Source organism: Podarcis vaucheri (assembly GCF_965113315.1).
Source record: "Podarcis vaucheri genome assembly, chromosome: 12".
Taxonomy (NCBI): domain Eukaryota; kingdom Metazoa; phylum Chordata; class Lepidosauria; order Squamata; family Lacertidae; genus Podarcis; species Podarcis vaucheri.
Window position 1 is genome coordinate 1,544,292 of NC_138750.1, and position 12,569 is coordinate 1,556,860.

Genomic DNA, 12,569 nt, shown 5'->3' on the forward strand with positions numbered 1-12,569 from the left:
TCGGGGCCAGCATCACCAACAGAACGCAGTGGAGAGGAAGGGCGCCAGGTACTGAGCTCTGGCAGCTCGCAGCAGGAGGGAGGGCATGAGTCAGGAGTGGCCACACCTCCATCGGAGAGAGAAGAAACGGTCAAACGGATAGTGGGAGGTTGGGCGCACGCGCCAAGTTCAAATGCACAGGAAGGCGGCACAGTAAGCAGCCCGGAAAGGGAGCCAGGTCCTAAAGAGACCGGAGACTCAGACGGAGCTTCGCCGGTCTAACCCATAAGACATAGAGCTGCACGCAGCAGCTTGAGAATGGAAACTGTAACTCAATAAAGACTTTTACAAACTGACCGCTGGCTAGCGTGATCCTCTGTGAGCTAGGATCTGGAAGCAGCTCTGACAACTGTATAAAAGTCTTTATTGATTTACAGTTTCCATTTCCAAGCTGTAGCGCGCAACTCTACGTCTTATAAGCTAGACCGGCGAAGCTCCGTCTGAGTCTCCGCCTCCTGTACACCAACTTAATACCCTAGCCTTACTCCACCTTTTCCTCCTGACCGTTCTTCTCTGGGTCCCTCTGCCCCACGTGGTCTCTTCCTTCCGGGACTCTTCTGACGCTGACCCCCCGGACCCTTCTGTCTCCTTGCGGCGGGCTTTAGGACCTGGCTCCCTTTCCGGGCTGCTTACTGTGCCGCCTTCCTGTGCATTTGAACTTGGCGCACGCGCCCAACCTCCCACTTTCCGTTTGACCGTTTCTTCTCTCTCTGATGGAGGTGTGGCCACTCCTGACTCATGTCCTCCCCCCTGCGGCGAGCCGCCTGATCCCGATGCCTGGCGCCCTTCCTCCCCACTGCGCTCTGTTGGGGATGTTGGCCCCGATTTCCAACTGCTGCTCTCTGAACCCCGTTTTGTCCCTTATTCCTGGGGTGTCCCCCTAAGCTCCCCCCTTGCTCTGGTCACTGGCGCTCCTTTCTGTGAATCTTCCGATTCACTGGAAAGACTCGGAGATCTCGGGTCGTCGTCATCGCTCATCTTTCCTTCGAACTCCTCCCCTTCACTCTCTGTTTCCTCCCTTGCCCTCGCCTCTGCTCCTGAACCCCTGACATCCATCCCCCCCTCGAAGCCCCCCCTTTCCCCCTCCCCTCCTTCAGGTGTGGGTGCTGGGTGCTCCATCGTCATGGGGACGAATGCCGGATACAGTTCGCTTCCTGTGGCGGGCATCCAGCTGAAGACTTCCGGTTCTTCCTCCCTGCGTTCGTCGACGACGGTCACCTCCTCTTCCATCTCTGTGCCGCCGTGCTCGAACCCAAGATCCTCCCCGAACACATCCACGTCCGTCTCTGCGTCGGTCGCTCTCGGGTCCGTCACTCGAACTGGACCCTCCAGCCACTTCCTGCGCCACTGCTCCTCTGGTCGATCATCCCACCAATACGAGGGTTCTGAGGCAGATCCCGAGGGTGACCCCTCCGGGGAACGCGTTTCCAGTGTCGGTTCCTCGTCCGAGTCGAACCCCAGGAACGTGCTGGTGGAAAGCATGGGTGTGAAAAGCCAGTCGTCGAAAAACTCGGCTGGCATGGGCCTGTGCGGGAAAAGGGCATGAAACTCTTCTTTGAGCAGAGGTTCCTCCAAAGCGTAGCCTGGCACCCAGCTGTTGGCACTGGCTGGGGTGCCCTCTCTGGCGAGAAGGTATTCTACCCCCTCTTCCCCCCATCTAGAGTCCAAAGTCTCCGTGACCTTGTTGAGGGGCTCCTCCTGTGGTACTCCCCCCTGCTCGGTCCCCCTCCGGAGCGGACTCGGTGCCGTTCCTGGCTCCTGAAATCTGTGAGGAGCCTTGTAGGGAGTGAGCACCGATCTGTGAAACACCGGATGCATCCTGGATCCCTCCGGAAGTGTCAGCCGGAAGGCCACCGGGTTGACCTGTGCTTCGACTTGGTAGGGCCCCAGTTGCTTATGCCCCAGCTTCTTCTTTGCCAACGATCTGGCCGGCACTCCGTGGGCTACCAACCAGACCCAGTCTCCCACGTGGATCTCTTCGCCGACCCGCCTGTGTTTGTCCGCTTGCACCTTGTATGCATGCTTAGATAGCTCCAGCTGCCGCCTGAGCTGATCGTGGACCTCCTGCAACTCCGACGCGAACGCGTCTGCTGCCTGCAGCTCCCCCTCCTCCATTCTTTCCAGTCCCGGGAAGGTTCTGGGGTGCCTTCCATTGTTGGCGAAGAACGGCGTCACCCCTGTGGACACGTGCTTCGTGTTGTTGTAGGCGAACTCGGCGAGTGGCAGGTAATCCACCCACGTTGCAGGTTGTTGGTTTGCATAACATCTCAGGTACTGCTGCATGATGGCATTGACTCGCTCCGCTTGGCCGTTGGTCTGCGGGTGTCTCGCCGACGCCAGGTTGATCTTGACGTTCAGGAAGCCCATCAGCGTCTGCCAGAAGTTCGAGATGAACTGTCGCCCCCGGTCGGACAGTATAGATCGCGGCAGACCGTGAACCTTGAACACGTGATCTATGAACAGTTTAGCGGTTTGTTCCGACGTGGCCACCTTCGCACACGGAATGAAATGCGCCATCTTGGTGAACAAGTCCACCACCACGAGCACCGCTGTCTTGCCCCTCGAGCTGGGTAGATCCGTGACAAAGTCCAGGGCCACTTTTTCCCACGGTTCGAACGGGGTTTGCAGCGGTTCCAGCAGTCCGGCCAGTGGTCTGTGCACTGGTTTGGCCCTCTGGCAGGTGTCACACCTCGCCACGTAGTCCGCGACTTCCCCTCGCATTCTGGGCCACCAGAAGTCTCTAGCGACTAATTCCATCGTCTTCTCCTTGCCAAAGTGCCCGGCAGTGGGCGCGTCATGCAGCTGCTGCAGCACCTTGGCGTGAAGTTCGTCTCCCGGTACGTAGATGGCCCCTTTACGGATGAGCAATCCATCGCGCACCTGGAACTCGTCGGTCGCCGCCGTGCCTCTGTGCACCTCTGCCATCTTTGCTTGCGCAAAGGAGTCATCCTGCAACGCTCGCCGTACCGCATCCAGGTCAACTGTTGCCGAAGCGCACGCCCACACTGTCGGTGCAAAGATGTGCATGGCCGCCGCTGGCGTCGCCTCCTCCAGATACTGCGGTTTACGGGATAGGGCATCCGCCATGACGTTGGTGTCTCCCGGGACATACTCTATGCGGAAGTCGAAGTTCGCAGAGAACTCAGCCCAATGTATCTGCCTCTGGTTCAGGAACTGCACCGTGCGCCAGTGCTCCAGATTCTTGTGGTCCGTGCAGACCTGCACCGTGTGCTTGGCGCCTATCAGGAAGTGCCTCCACGCCTTAAATGCTGCATGAATGGCAAGCAACTCCCTGTCCCAGATGGTGTAGTTCTGTTCGGACTTGCTGAGCTTCCTGGAGTAAAACGCTCCCGGCCTCCAAGCCCCCTGCGGGTCTCGCTGCAACAGGACTGCTCCCACGGCTCTGTCTGAAGCGTCCGTCTCCACCCTCATCGGCCTGCTGGGGTTGACATGCAGCAGCTGCTCTTCCGACGCGAAGAGACGCTTGAGTGCCTGAAAGGACTGCTCCGCCTGTTCCGTCCAGGTGAACTTCTTTTTCTTGGAGCTGAGCGTGTCCGTGATGGCCGCCGTTTGAATCGCAAAGCCCTTGATAAACTTGCGATAGAAGTTCGCAAAGCCAACAAACCGCTGGACCTCCTTCCGGTTGCGCGGGCTTTTCCAATCCAACACCGCTCGAACCTTGGCGCTGTCCATGGTGAGCCCCTTGTCTGACAACTTGTAGCCCAGGAAATCCACCTCCGTCACGTCGAACTGGCACTTTTCCAGCTTGGCGTACAGCCTATGCTGCTGTAGCATGCTCAGCACTTCCTTGACGTCTCTGTCGTGATCCTGTTGCGATTCAGAAAATATCAGGATGTCATCCAAGAAGCAGACACACGTCTTGTAGAGGAGCCCCGCTAACACGTGATGCATGAAAGCTTGAAAACAGTGGGAGCCATTTTGTAGTCCAAAAGGCATAACTCTGTATTCGTAGGTGCCTAGGGGCGTGAACATGGCTGTCTTCCACTCATCTCCTTCCCGCATGCGAATGAGGTTGTACGCCCCTCGCAGGTCCAACTTGGTGTACCGTCGCGAGGAGGTCGTCGATCCTGGGCATGGGGAAGTCCGATGGCTTGGTCATGCTGTTCAAGGTCCGATAGTCCACTACGAGCCTTTTTGGGGGCGTGTCCCGCTTCTTAACAAAGAATACAGGACTGCCCCCCACTCCCTTGGACTCTCAGAAGAAACCGCGCTCCAAATTATGATCTATGAACTCTTTGAGTTCCTGTAGTTCGTCCTCAGACATGGAATACAGCTTCCCTTTTGGTAGCCCTGCCCCTGGCAGTAAGTCAATTTTGCAGTCATATGGTCTGTGGGGGGGTAGCCTGTCCGCCTCCTTCTCGCAGAAAACCTCCAAAAATCCTGCGTATTTGTGGGGGATTGCTTGCAGCATCCCCAGCTGCAGCTGTGCCTCCTCCTCCTCCCCCTCCTGCCGGGGCAGAATGCAGTGTTCAGCGCAATATGATGAGCCGAAGACCAGCTGCCGCTGGTACCAAGCCAACGTCGGACTGTGTCTGTCCAGCCAACTCATGCCCAAGACAATAGGCGTGTCCGACAGTCTGGTGACATTAAAACTGATGACTTCCCTGTGATTTCCAAGTCGCATCACCATTGGTGGCGTTTGCTTCACCACCTGCCCCCCTAGCAGCTCCCTGCCATCCACCGTGACGACCTGCGGGGGCAGCGTGGCAGGCAGCAACTGTATAGCTTGTTTATCGACAAAGTCCTGCCCTATAAAGTCCGCATTGCTTCCTGAGTCAACGGTGATTGGCACGTCCAGAGTGAGGCCATTGGGTAGCTGAAGCGATGCAGTGAGCTGCACTACTGGTTTGGGCGGGAGGGGGTCTGTGGGCTGCAAAATCTCTGGGGACTGCTTCACTGACTCGTCTGGCTGGGCCCCAGTGCCTCTGTCTCCAGCCAGACTCCGTCGTTTCCCTGCTGTGAGTCTCCGTGCTGAGTAGCTGCAGTCACCGTTGCAGAGGCTGCATTGAGCTTGTGGATCCTCTGGGGACACTCTTTCGCCATGTGTTGAGGACTTTCGCAGATGTAGCATTTCCGGTTCCCTCTAGGAGGCTTCGCTTTGGCTGCTCCCGGCGCTAGGGCTCTGGTTGCTGACTGAGCCCTAGCACCGCCAACCTCCATAGGTTCCGCTCCCCCTCCTGGTGGAGGCGTGGATTGCGCACGCGCTGCTTCTCTGGGAACGAAGGAAAACCCTCTCGCTGGTTCGCGCCCTCCACGCCCTTCGTCCCTGCTCCATGGACGTTCCTCCAGCTGCACCCCAACCGTCAGCGCCCTCTGAACGACCTCCTGCGTGGTCCAGGGTCTCTCCCCCCTCGCAATTTCGTCTTTAACCGCTCCGCTCAAGCCTTCCCAAAACAGGTCTCTGACTGGAGCCGAATCTCGGTCCCATTCCAGGGCACTGACCAGTGCAAAAAAGCGGGCATGATACTGCCTTACACTGGCCCTCCCCTGCTTCAGTCCATGCACCTCTTTCCGGGCAAGATCCACGTCTATGCTTGATAAAAAGCACGCATCCATCGCTTTAAGGAAGGCATCCGCACTTTGGAGCGCCGGATCCTTATCTCTCCACAAATTGCGCAGCCATGCTTTAGCATCTCCATGCAAATGGGACATGATAAACCCCACCTTCTCTTGCTCATCTCTAAAGTCCTTGTCCAGCAGTTGCAGCGCACACTGTACATCTGCTCGGAAGTTGGGGTACTGTTGTAAATTCCCATCGAAGTGAGATACTAGACCGCCTGCTCTTCTCCCCAACCCAATTCCCTCCGGTTTGGGTGTCAGTTGCCCTTGCTTCGTAAGCATTTCCAACCTGACCTGGAGATCCTTGTAGGCGGCGGCTGCTTCCCCCTCTCTCTTCCTGGATGCGAGTACCTCGGCATTCAGTTGCCTCACTGCTTCTTGCAGATCCGCTATCTGCTGTTCGGCAGTCATCTTGTCTGCCGTTCGTGAGCTCGTGAGTAGGCACCAGTCTTCACCCCTTTCTGCTAGGTTTTAGGTGCCAAGATTTTTTGAGACGGAGCTTACTGTCAGAGCTGCTTCCAGATCCGAGCTCACAGAGGATCACGCTAGCCAGCATTCACTGTATAAAAGTCTTTATTGATTTACAGTTTCCATTTCCAAGCTGTAGCGCGCAACTCTACGTCTTATAAGCTAGACCGGCGAAGCTCCGTCTGAGTCTCCGCCTCCTGTACACCAACTTAATATCCTAGCCTTACTCCACCTTTTCCTCCTGACCGTTCTTCTCTGGGTCCCTCTGCCCCCCGTAGTCTCTTCCTTCTGGGACTCTTCTGACGCTGACCCCCCGGACCCTTCTGTCTCCTTGCGGTGGGCTTTAGGACCTGGCTCCCTTTCCGGGCTGCTTACTGTGCCGCCTTCCTGTGCATTTGAACTTGGCGCGTGCGCCCAACCTCCCACTATCCGTTTGACCGTTTCTTCTCTCTCCGATGGAGGTGTGGCCACTCCTGACTCATGCCCTCCCTCCTGCTGCGAGCTGCCAGAGCTCGGTACCTGGCGCCCTTCCTCTCCACTGTGTTCTGTTGGTGATGCTGGCCCCGATTTCCAACTGCTGCTCTCTGAGCCCCCTCTGGACCCTTCTTCCTGGGGTGTCCCCCTAAGCTCCCCCCTTGCTCTGGTCACTGGCGCTCCTTTCTGTGAATCTTCCGATTCACTGGAAAGACTCGGAGATCTCGGGTCGTCGTCATCGCTCATCTTTCCTTCGGACTCCTCCCCTTCACTCTCTGTTTCCTTCCTTGCCCTGGACTCTGCTCCTGAACCCCTGACAGACATGTTTGTTACCAGCCCACAACAAGCATAGGTAAACATATGGTAACATCTCAATAGAAAAGGACGAATAAGCTTCGATTGCCCTTTCGGTGTTCATTCACCCACCTAGCAAAGTAAACTGTAAGAACCCTAAACAAAGACAGACAGGTTGTTTTGGGTGCGAGCTACATAGAAAGAATAATCTTGGATTGCGCTTACTTCATGTAGAGTTCTTAGCTCTTAATGCACATTGACACAGAAATTGCAAAGTGTGTGCAATGAGACCAAAATAACACAACACCATTGTCAGGGGTTCAGGAGCGGAGGTGAGGGCAAGGGAGGAAACAGAGAGCGAGGGGGAGGAGGCAGAAGAAAAGATGAGTGATGACGACGACCCGAGATCTCCGAGTCTTTCCAGTGAATCAGAAGATTCACAGGAAGGAGCGCCAGTGGCCAGAGCAAGGGGGGAGCTTAGGGGGACACCCCAGGATGAAGGGTCCAGAGGGGGCTCAGAGAGCAGCAGTTGGAAATCGGGGCCAGCATCACCAACAGAACGCAGTGGAGAGGAAGGGTGCCAGGTACCGAGCTCTGGCAGCTCACAGCAGGAGGGAGGGCATGAGTCAGGAGTGGCCACACCTCCATCGGGGAGCGAGGAAACGGTCAGGCGGAAAGTGGAAGGTTGGGCGTGCGTGCCAAGTTCAAATACACAGGAAGGTGGCGCAGTAAGCAGCCCGGAAAGGGAGCCAGGTCCTAAAGCCCGACGCAAGGAGACAGAAGGGTCCGGGGGGTCAGCGTCAGAAGTGTCCTGGAAGGAAGAGACCACGGGGGGCAGAGGGACCCAGAGAAGAACGGTCAGGCGGAAAAGGTGGAGTAAGGCTAGAGTATTTAGCTGGTGTACAGGGGGCGGAGACTCAGACGGAGCTTCGCCGGTCTAACCCATAAGACGTAGAGCTGCACGCAGCACTTGAGAATGGAAACTGTAACTCAATAAAGACTTTTACAAAGTGACCGCTGGCTAGCGTGATCCTCTGTGAGCTAGGATCTGGAAGTAGCTCTGACACAGACGAATAAGCTTTGATTGGGCTCTTTTCAATTCGCATGGTGTTATTTGGGTGTGCGCCAGAATCACACCAAAACCAAAGCAAAAAGGTGTTTTGCGTTCCAGCTACATAAAAAGAAGATGATAAAGCTCTGATTGGGCTTATTTCAAGTTGGTGTTTTTGGGGTTAGAGTGCACATTCACCCAAAAATCGCAGTGACATGTTTGTTACCAGCCCAAATCAAGCATAGGTAAACATATTGTCAGGGGTTCAGGAGCAGAGGCAAGGGCAAGGGAGGAAACAGAGAGCGAGGGGGAGGAGGCAGAAGAAAGGATGAGTGATGACGACGACCCGAGATCTCCGAGTCTTTCCAGTGAATCGGAAGATTCACAGAAAGGAGCACCAGTGGCCAGGGCAAGGGGGGAGCCTAGGGGGACACCCCAGGAGGAAAGGGCCAGAGGGAGCTCAGAGGGGAGCAGTTGGAAATCGGGACCAGCGTCACCAACAGAGAGCAGGGGAGAGGAAGGGAGTCAGGTATCAAGCGCTGGCAGCTCACAGAAGGAGGGAGGGCACGAGTCAGGAGTGGCCACACCTCCATCAGGGAGCGAAGAAACGGTCAGACGGAAAGTGGAAGGTTGGGCGCGCGTGCCAAGTTCAAATGCACAGGAAGGTGGCGCAGTAAGCAGCCCGGAAAGGGAGCCAGGTCCTAAAGCCCGGCGCAAGGAGACAGAAGGGTCCGGGGGGTCAGCGTCAGAAGAGTCCCAGAAGGAAGAGACCCCGGGGGGCAGAGGGACCCAGAGAAGAACAGTCAGGCGGAAAAGGTGGAGTAAGGCTAGGATATTAAGTTGGTGTACAGGAGGCGGGGACCCAGACAGAGCTTCGCCGATCTAACCATAAGACGTAGAGTTGCACGCAGCAGCTTGAGAATGGGAACTGTAACTCAATAAAGACTTTTACTAAATGATCGCTGGCTAGCGTGATCCTCTGTGAGCTAGGATCGGGGAGCAACTCTGACAGTAAGCTCTGTCTCTTAAATTGTGGGCATCTACGGCCTCACGGAGAGGAGAGAAAGCGGGTGCCTACTAGCGAGCTCACGAATGGCAGACAACATGACGGCTGAACAGCAGATAGCGGAACTCAGAGAAGCAGTGACACGACTGAATGCCGAGGCACTTGCATCCAGGAAGAGAGAGGAGGACGCAGCTGCCGCCTACAGGGATCTCCAGGTCAGGTTGGAAGTGCTTACGAAGCAAGGGGAACTGACACCCAGACAGGAGGGGATTGGATTGGGAAGAAGAACAGGCGGTCTGGTCTCTCACTTCGATGGGAATCTGCAACAGTACCCCAACTTTAGAGCAGATGTAATGTGTGCACTGCAACTGCTGAACAAAGACTTTAGAGATGAGCAAGAGAAAGTGGGGTTCATCATGTCCCATTTGCATGGAGATGCTAAAGCATGGCTGCGCAATTAGTGGAGGGATAAGGATCCGGCGCTCCAAAATGCGGATGCCTTTATTAAAGCGATGGATGGGTGTTTTTTATCAAGCATTGACGTGGATCTTGCTCGGCAGCAGATACATGGACTGAAGCAAGGGAGGGCCAGCGTAAGGCAGTACCATGCCCGCTTTTTCGCTTTGGTCAGTGCCCTGGAATGGGACAGAGATTCGGCTCCTGTAAGAGACCTGTTTTGGGAGGGATTGCACGGCTCGGTTAAAGATGAAATTGCGAGGGGGGAGAGACCCCGGACCACGCAGGAGATCGTTCAGAGGGCGCTGGCGGTGGGGGTGCGGCTGGAAGAACGTCCGTGGAGCAGGGACGAAGGGCGTGGAGGGCGCGAACCAGCCAGGGGCTCCTCCTTCCTTCCCAGAGAAGCAGCGCGTGCGCAATCCACGCCTCCGCCAGGAGGAGGAGCGGAACCTATGGAGGTTGGAGGTGCAAGGGCTCAGTCAGCAGCCAGAGCCCTAGCACCGGGAGCAGTGAAAGCGAAGCCTCCTAGAGGGAACAGGAAGTGTTATATCTGCGATGATCCACAGCATATGGTGAAAGAGTGTCCCCGGAGGCTCCACAAGCACACTGCAGCCTCAGCAATGGTAACTGCAGCAACGCACCAAGGAGAACCACAGCAGGGAAACGACGCAGTCTGGCTGGAGGAAGAGGCACTGGGGCACAGCCAGACGTGTCAGTGAAGCAGTCCCCAGAGATTTTACAGCCCATGGACCCCCTCCCGCCCAAGCCAGTAGTGAGGCTCACCGCATCGCTCCAGCTGCCCAATGGAATCACCATGGACGTGCCAATTACCATCGACTCAGGCAGCAATGCAGACTTTATAGGGCAGGACTTTGTCGACCGGCACGCCATACAGTTGCTGCCTGCCACGCTGCCCCTGCAGGTTGTCACGGTGGATGGCAGGGAGCTGCTAGGGGGGCAAGTGGTGAAGCAGACGCCACCAATGGTGATGCGACTTGGGAATCACAGGGAAATCATCAGCTTCAACGTCACTCAACTATCGGACACGCCCATTGTATTGGGCATGAGTTGGCTGGACAAGCACAGCCCGACGCTGGCTTGGTACCAGAGGCAGCTGACCTTCGGCTCTTCCTTTTGTGCTGAACACTGCATCGTGCCCCGGCAGGAAGGAGAGGAAGAGGAGTCACAGCTGGAGCTAGGCACGCTGCAAGCGGTTCCCCACAAGTACGCAGAATTTTTGGAGGTTTTCTGCGAGAAGGAGGCAGACAGGCTACCCCCCACAGACCATATGGCTGCGCAATTGACCTGCTGCCGGGGGCGGCGCTGCCCAAAGGGAAGCTGTATTCCATGTCTGAGGACGAACTGCAGGAACTCAAAGAGTTCATAGATCATAATTTGGAGCGCGGTTTCATCCGAGAGTCCAAGGCAGCGGGGGGCAGTCCTGTATTCTTTGTTAAGAAGCGGGACACGCCCCAAAAAAGGCTGGTCATGGACTATCGCATCTTAAACAGTGTGACCAAGCCATCGGACTTCCCCATGCCCCGAATCGACGACCTCCTCGCAAAGGTACGGAAGGGCAGCGTGTTCACCAAGTTGGACCTGCGAGGGGCGTACAACCTCATTCGCATGTGGGAAGGAGATGAGTGGAAGACAGCCATGTTCACGCCCCTGGGTACCTACGAATATAGAGTTATGCCTTTTGGATTGCAAAATGGCTCCCACGTGTTTCAAGCGTTCATGCATCACGTGTTGGCGGGGCTCCTCTACAAGACGTGCGTCTGTTTCTTGGATGACATCCTGATCTTTTCGGAATCGCAGCAGGAGCATGACAGACACGTCAAGGAAGTGCTGAGCAGGCTACAGCAGCATAGGCTTTACGCCAAGCTGGAGAAGTGCCAGTTCGACGTGACGGAGGTGGATTTCCTGGGCTACAAGTTGTCTGACAAGGGGCTCGCCATGGACAGCGCCAAGGTTCGAGCAGTGTTGGATTGGAAAAGCCCACGCAACCGGAAGGAGGTCCAACGGTTTGTCGGCTTCGCGAACTTCTATCGCAAGTTTATCAAAGGCTTTGCTATGCAGACGGCGGCCATCACGGACACGCTCAGCTCCAAGAAAAAGAAGTTCATCTGGACAGAGCAGGCGGAGCAGTCCTTTCAGGCACTCAAGCGGCTCTTCGCGTCGGAAGAGCAGCTGCTTCATGTCAACCCCAGCAGGCCGATGAGGGTGGAGACAGACGCCTCGGACAGAGCCGTGGGAGCAGTCCTGCTGCAGAAAGACCCGCAGGGGGCTTGGAGGCCGGGAGCGTTTTACTCCAGGAAGCTCAGCAAGTCCGAACAGAACTACACCATCTGGGACAGGGAGTTGCTGGCCATTCATGCAGCGTTCAAAGCGTGGAGGCACTTCCTGATCGGCGCCAAGCACACGGTGCAGGTCTGCACGGACCACAAGAATCTGGAGCACTGGCGCACGGCACAGTTCCTGAACCAGAGGCAGATACGTTGGGCTGAGTTCTTTGCGAACTTCGACTTCCGAATAGAGTATGTCCCAGGGGACACCAACATCATGGCGGATGCTCTCTCCCGTAAGCCGCAGTATCTGGAGGAGGCAACGCCAGCGGCCGCCATGCACATCTTCGCACCAACAGTGTGGGCGTGCGCTGCGGCAACAGTTGACCTGGAGGCGGTGTGACGAGCGTTGCAGGATGACTCCTTCGCGCAAGCAAAGATGGCAGAGGTGCACAGGGGCACGGCAGCGACCGACGAGTTCCAGCTGCGAGATGGATTGCTCATCCGTAAAGGGGCCATCTACGTGCCGGGAGACGAACTTCGCGCCAAGGTACTGCAGCAGCTGCACGACGCGCCCACTGCCGGGCACTTTGGCAAGGAGAAGACGATGGAATTAGTCGCCAGAGACTTCTGGTGGCCCGGAATGAGAGGGGAAGTCGCGGACTATGTGGCGAGGTGTGACACCTGCCAGAGGGCCAAACCAGTGCACAGACCGCCGGCCGGACTGTTGGAACCGCTGCAAACTCCGTTCGAACCATGGGAGAGAGTGGCCCTGGACTTTGTCACGGATCTGCCCAGCTCGAGGGGCAAGACGGCCGTGCTGGTGGTGGTGGACTTGTTCTCCAAGATGGCACATTTCATTCCGTGTGCTAAGGTGGCCACGGCGGAACAAACCGCTAAACTGTTCATAGACCAC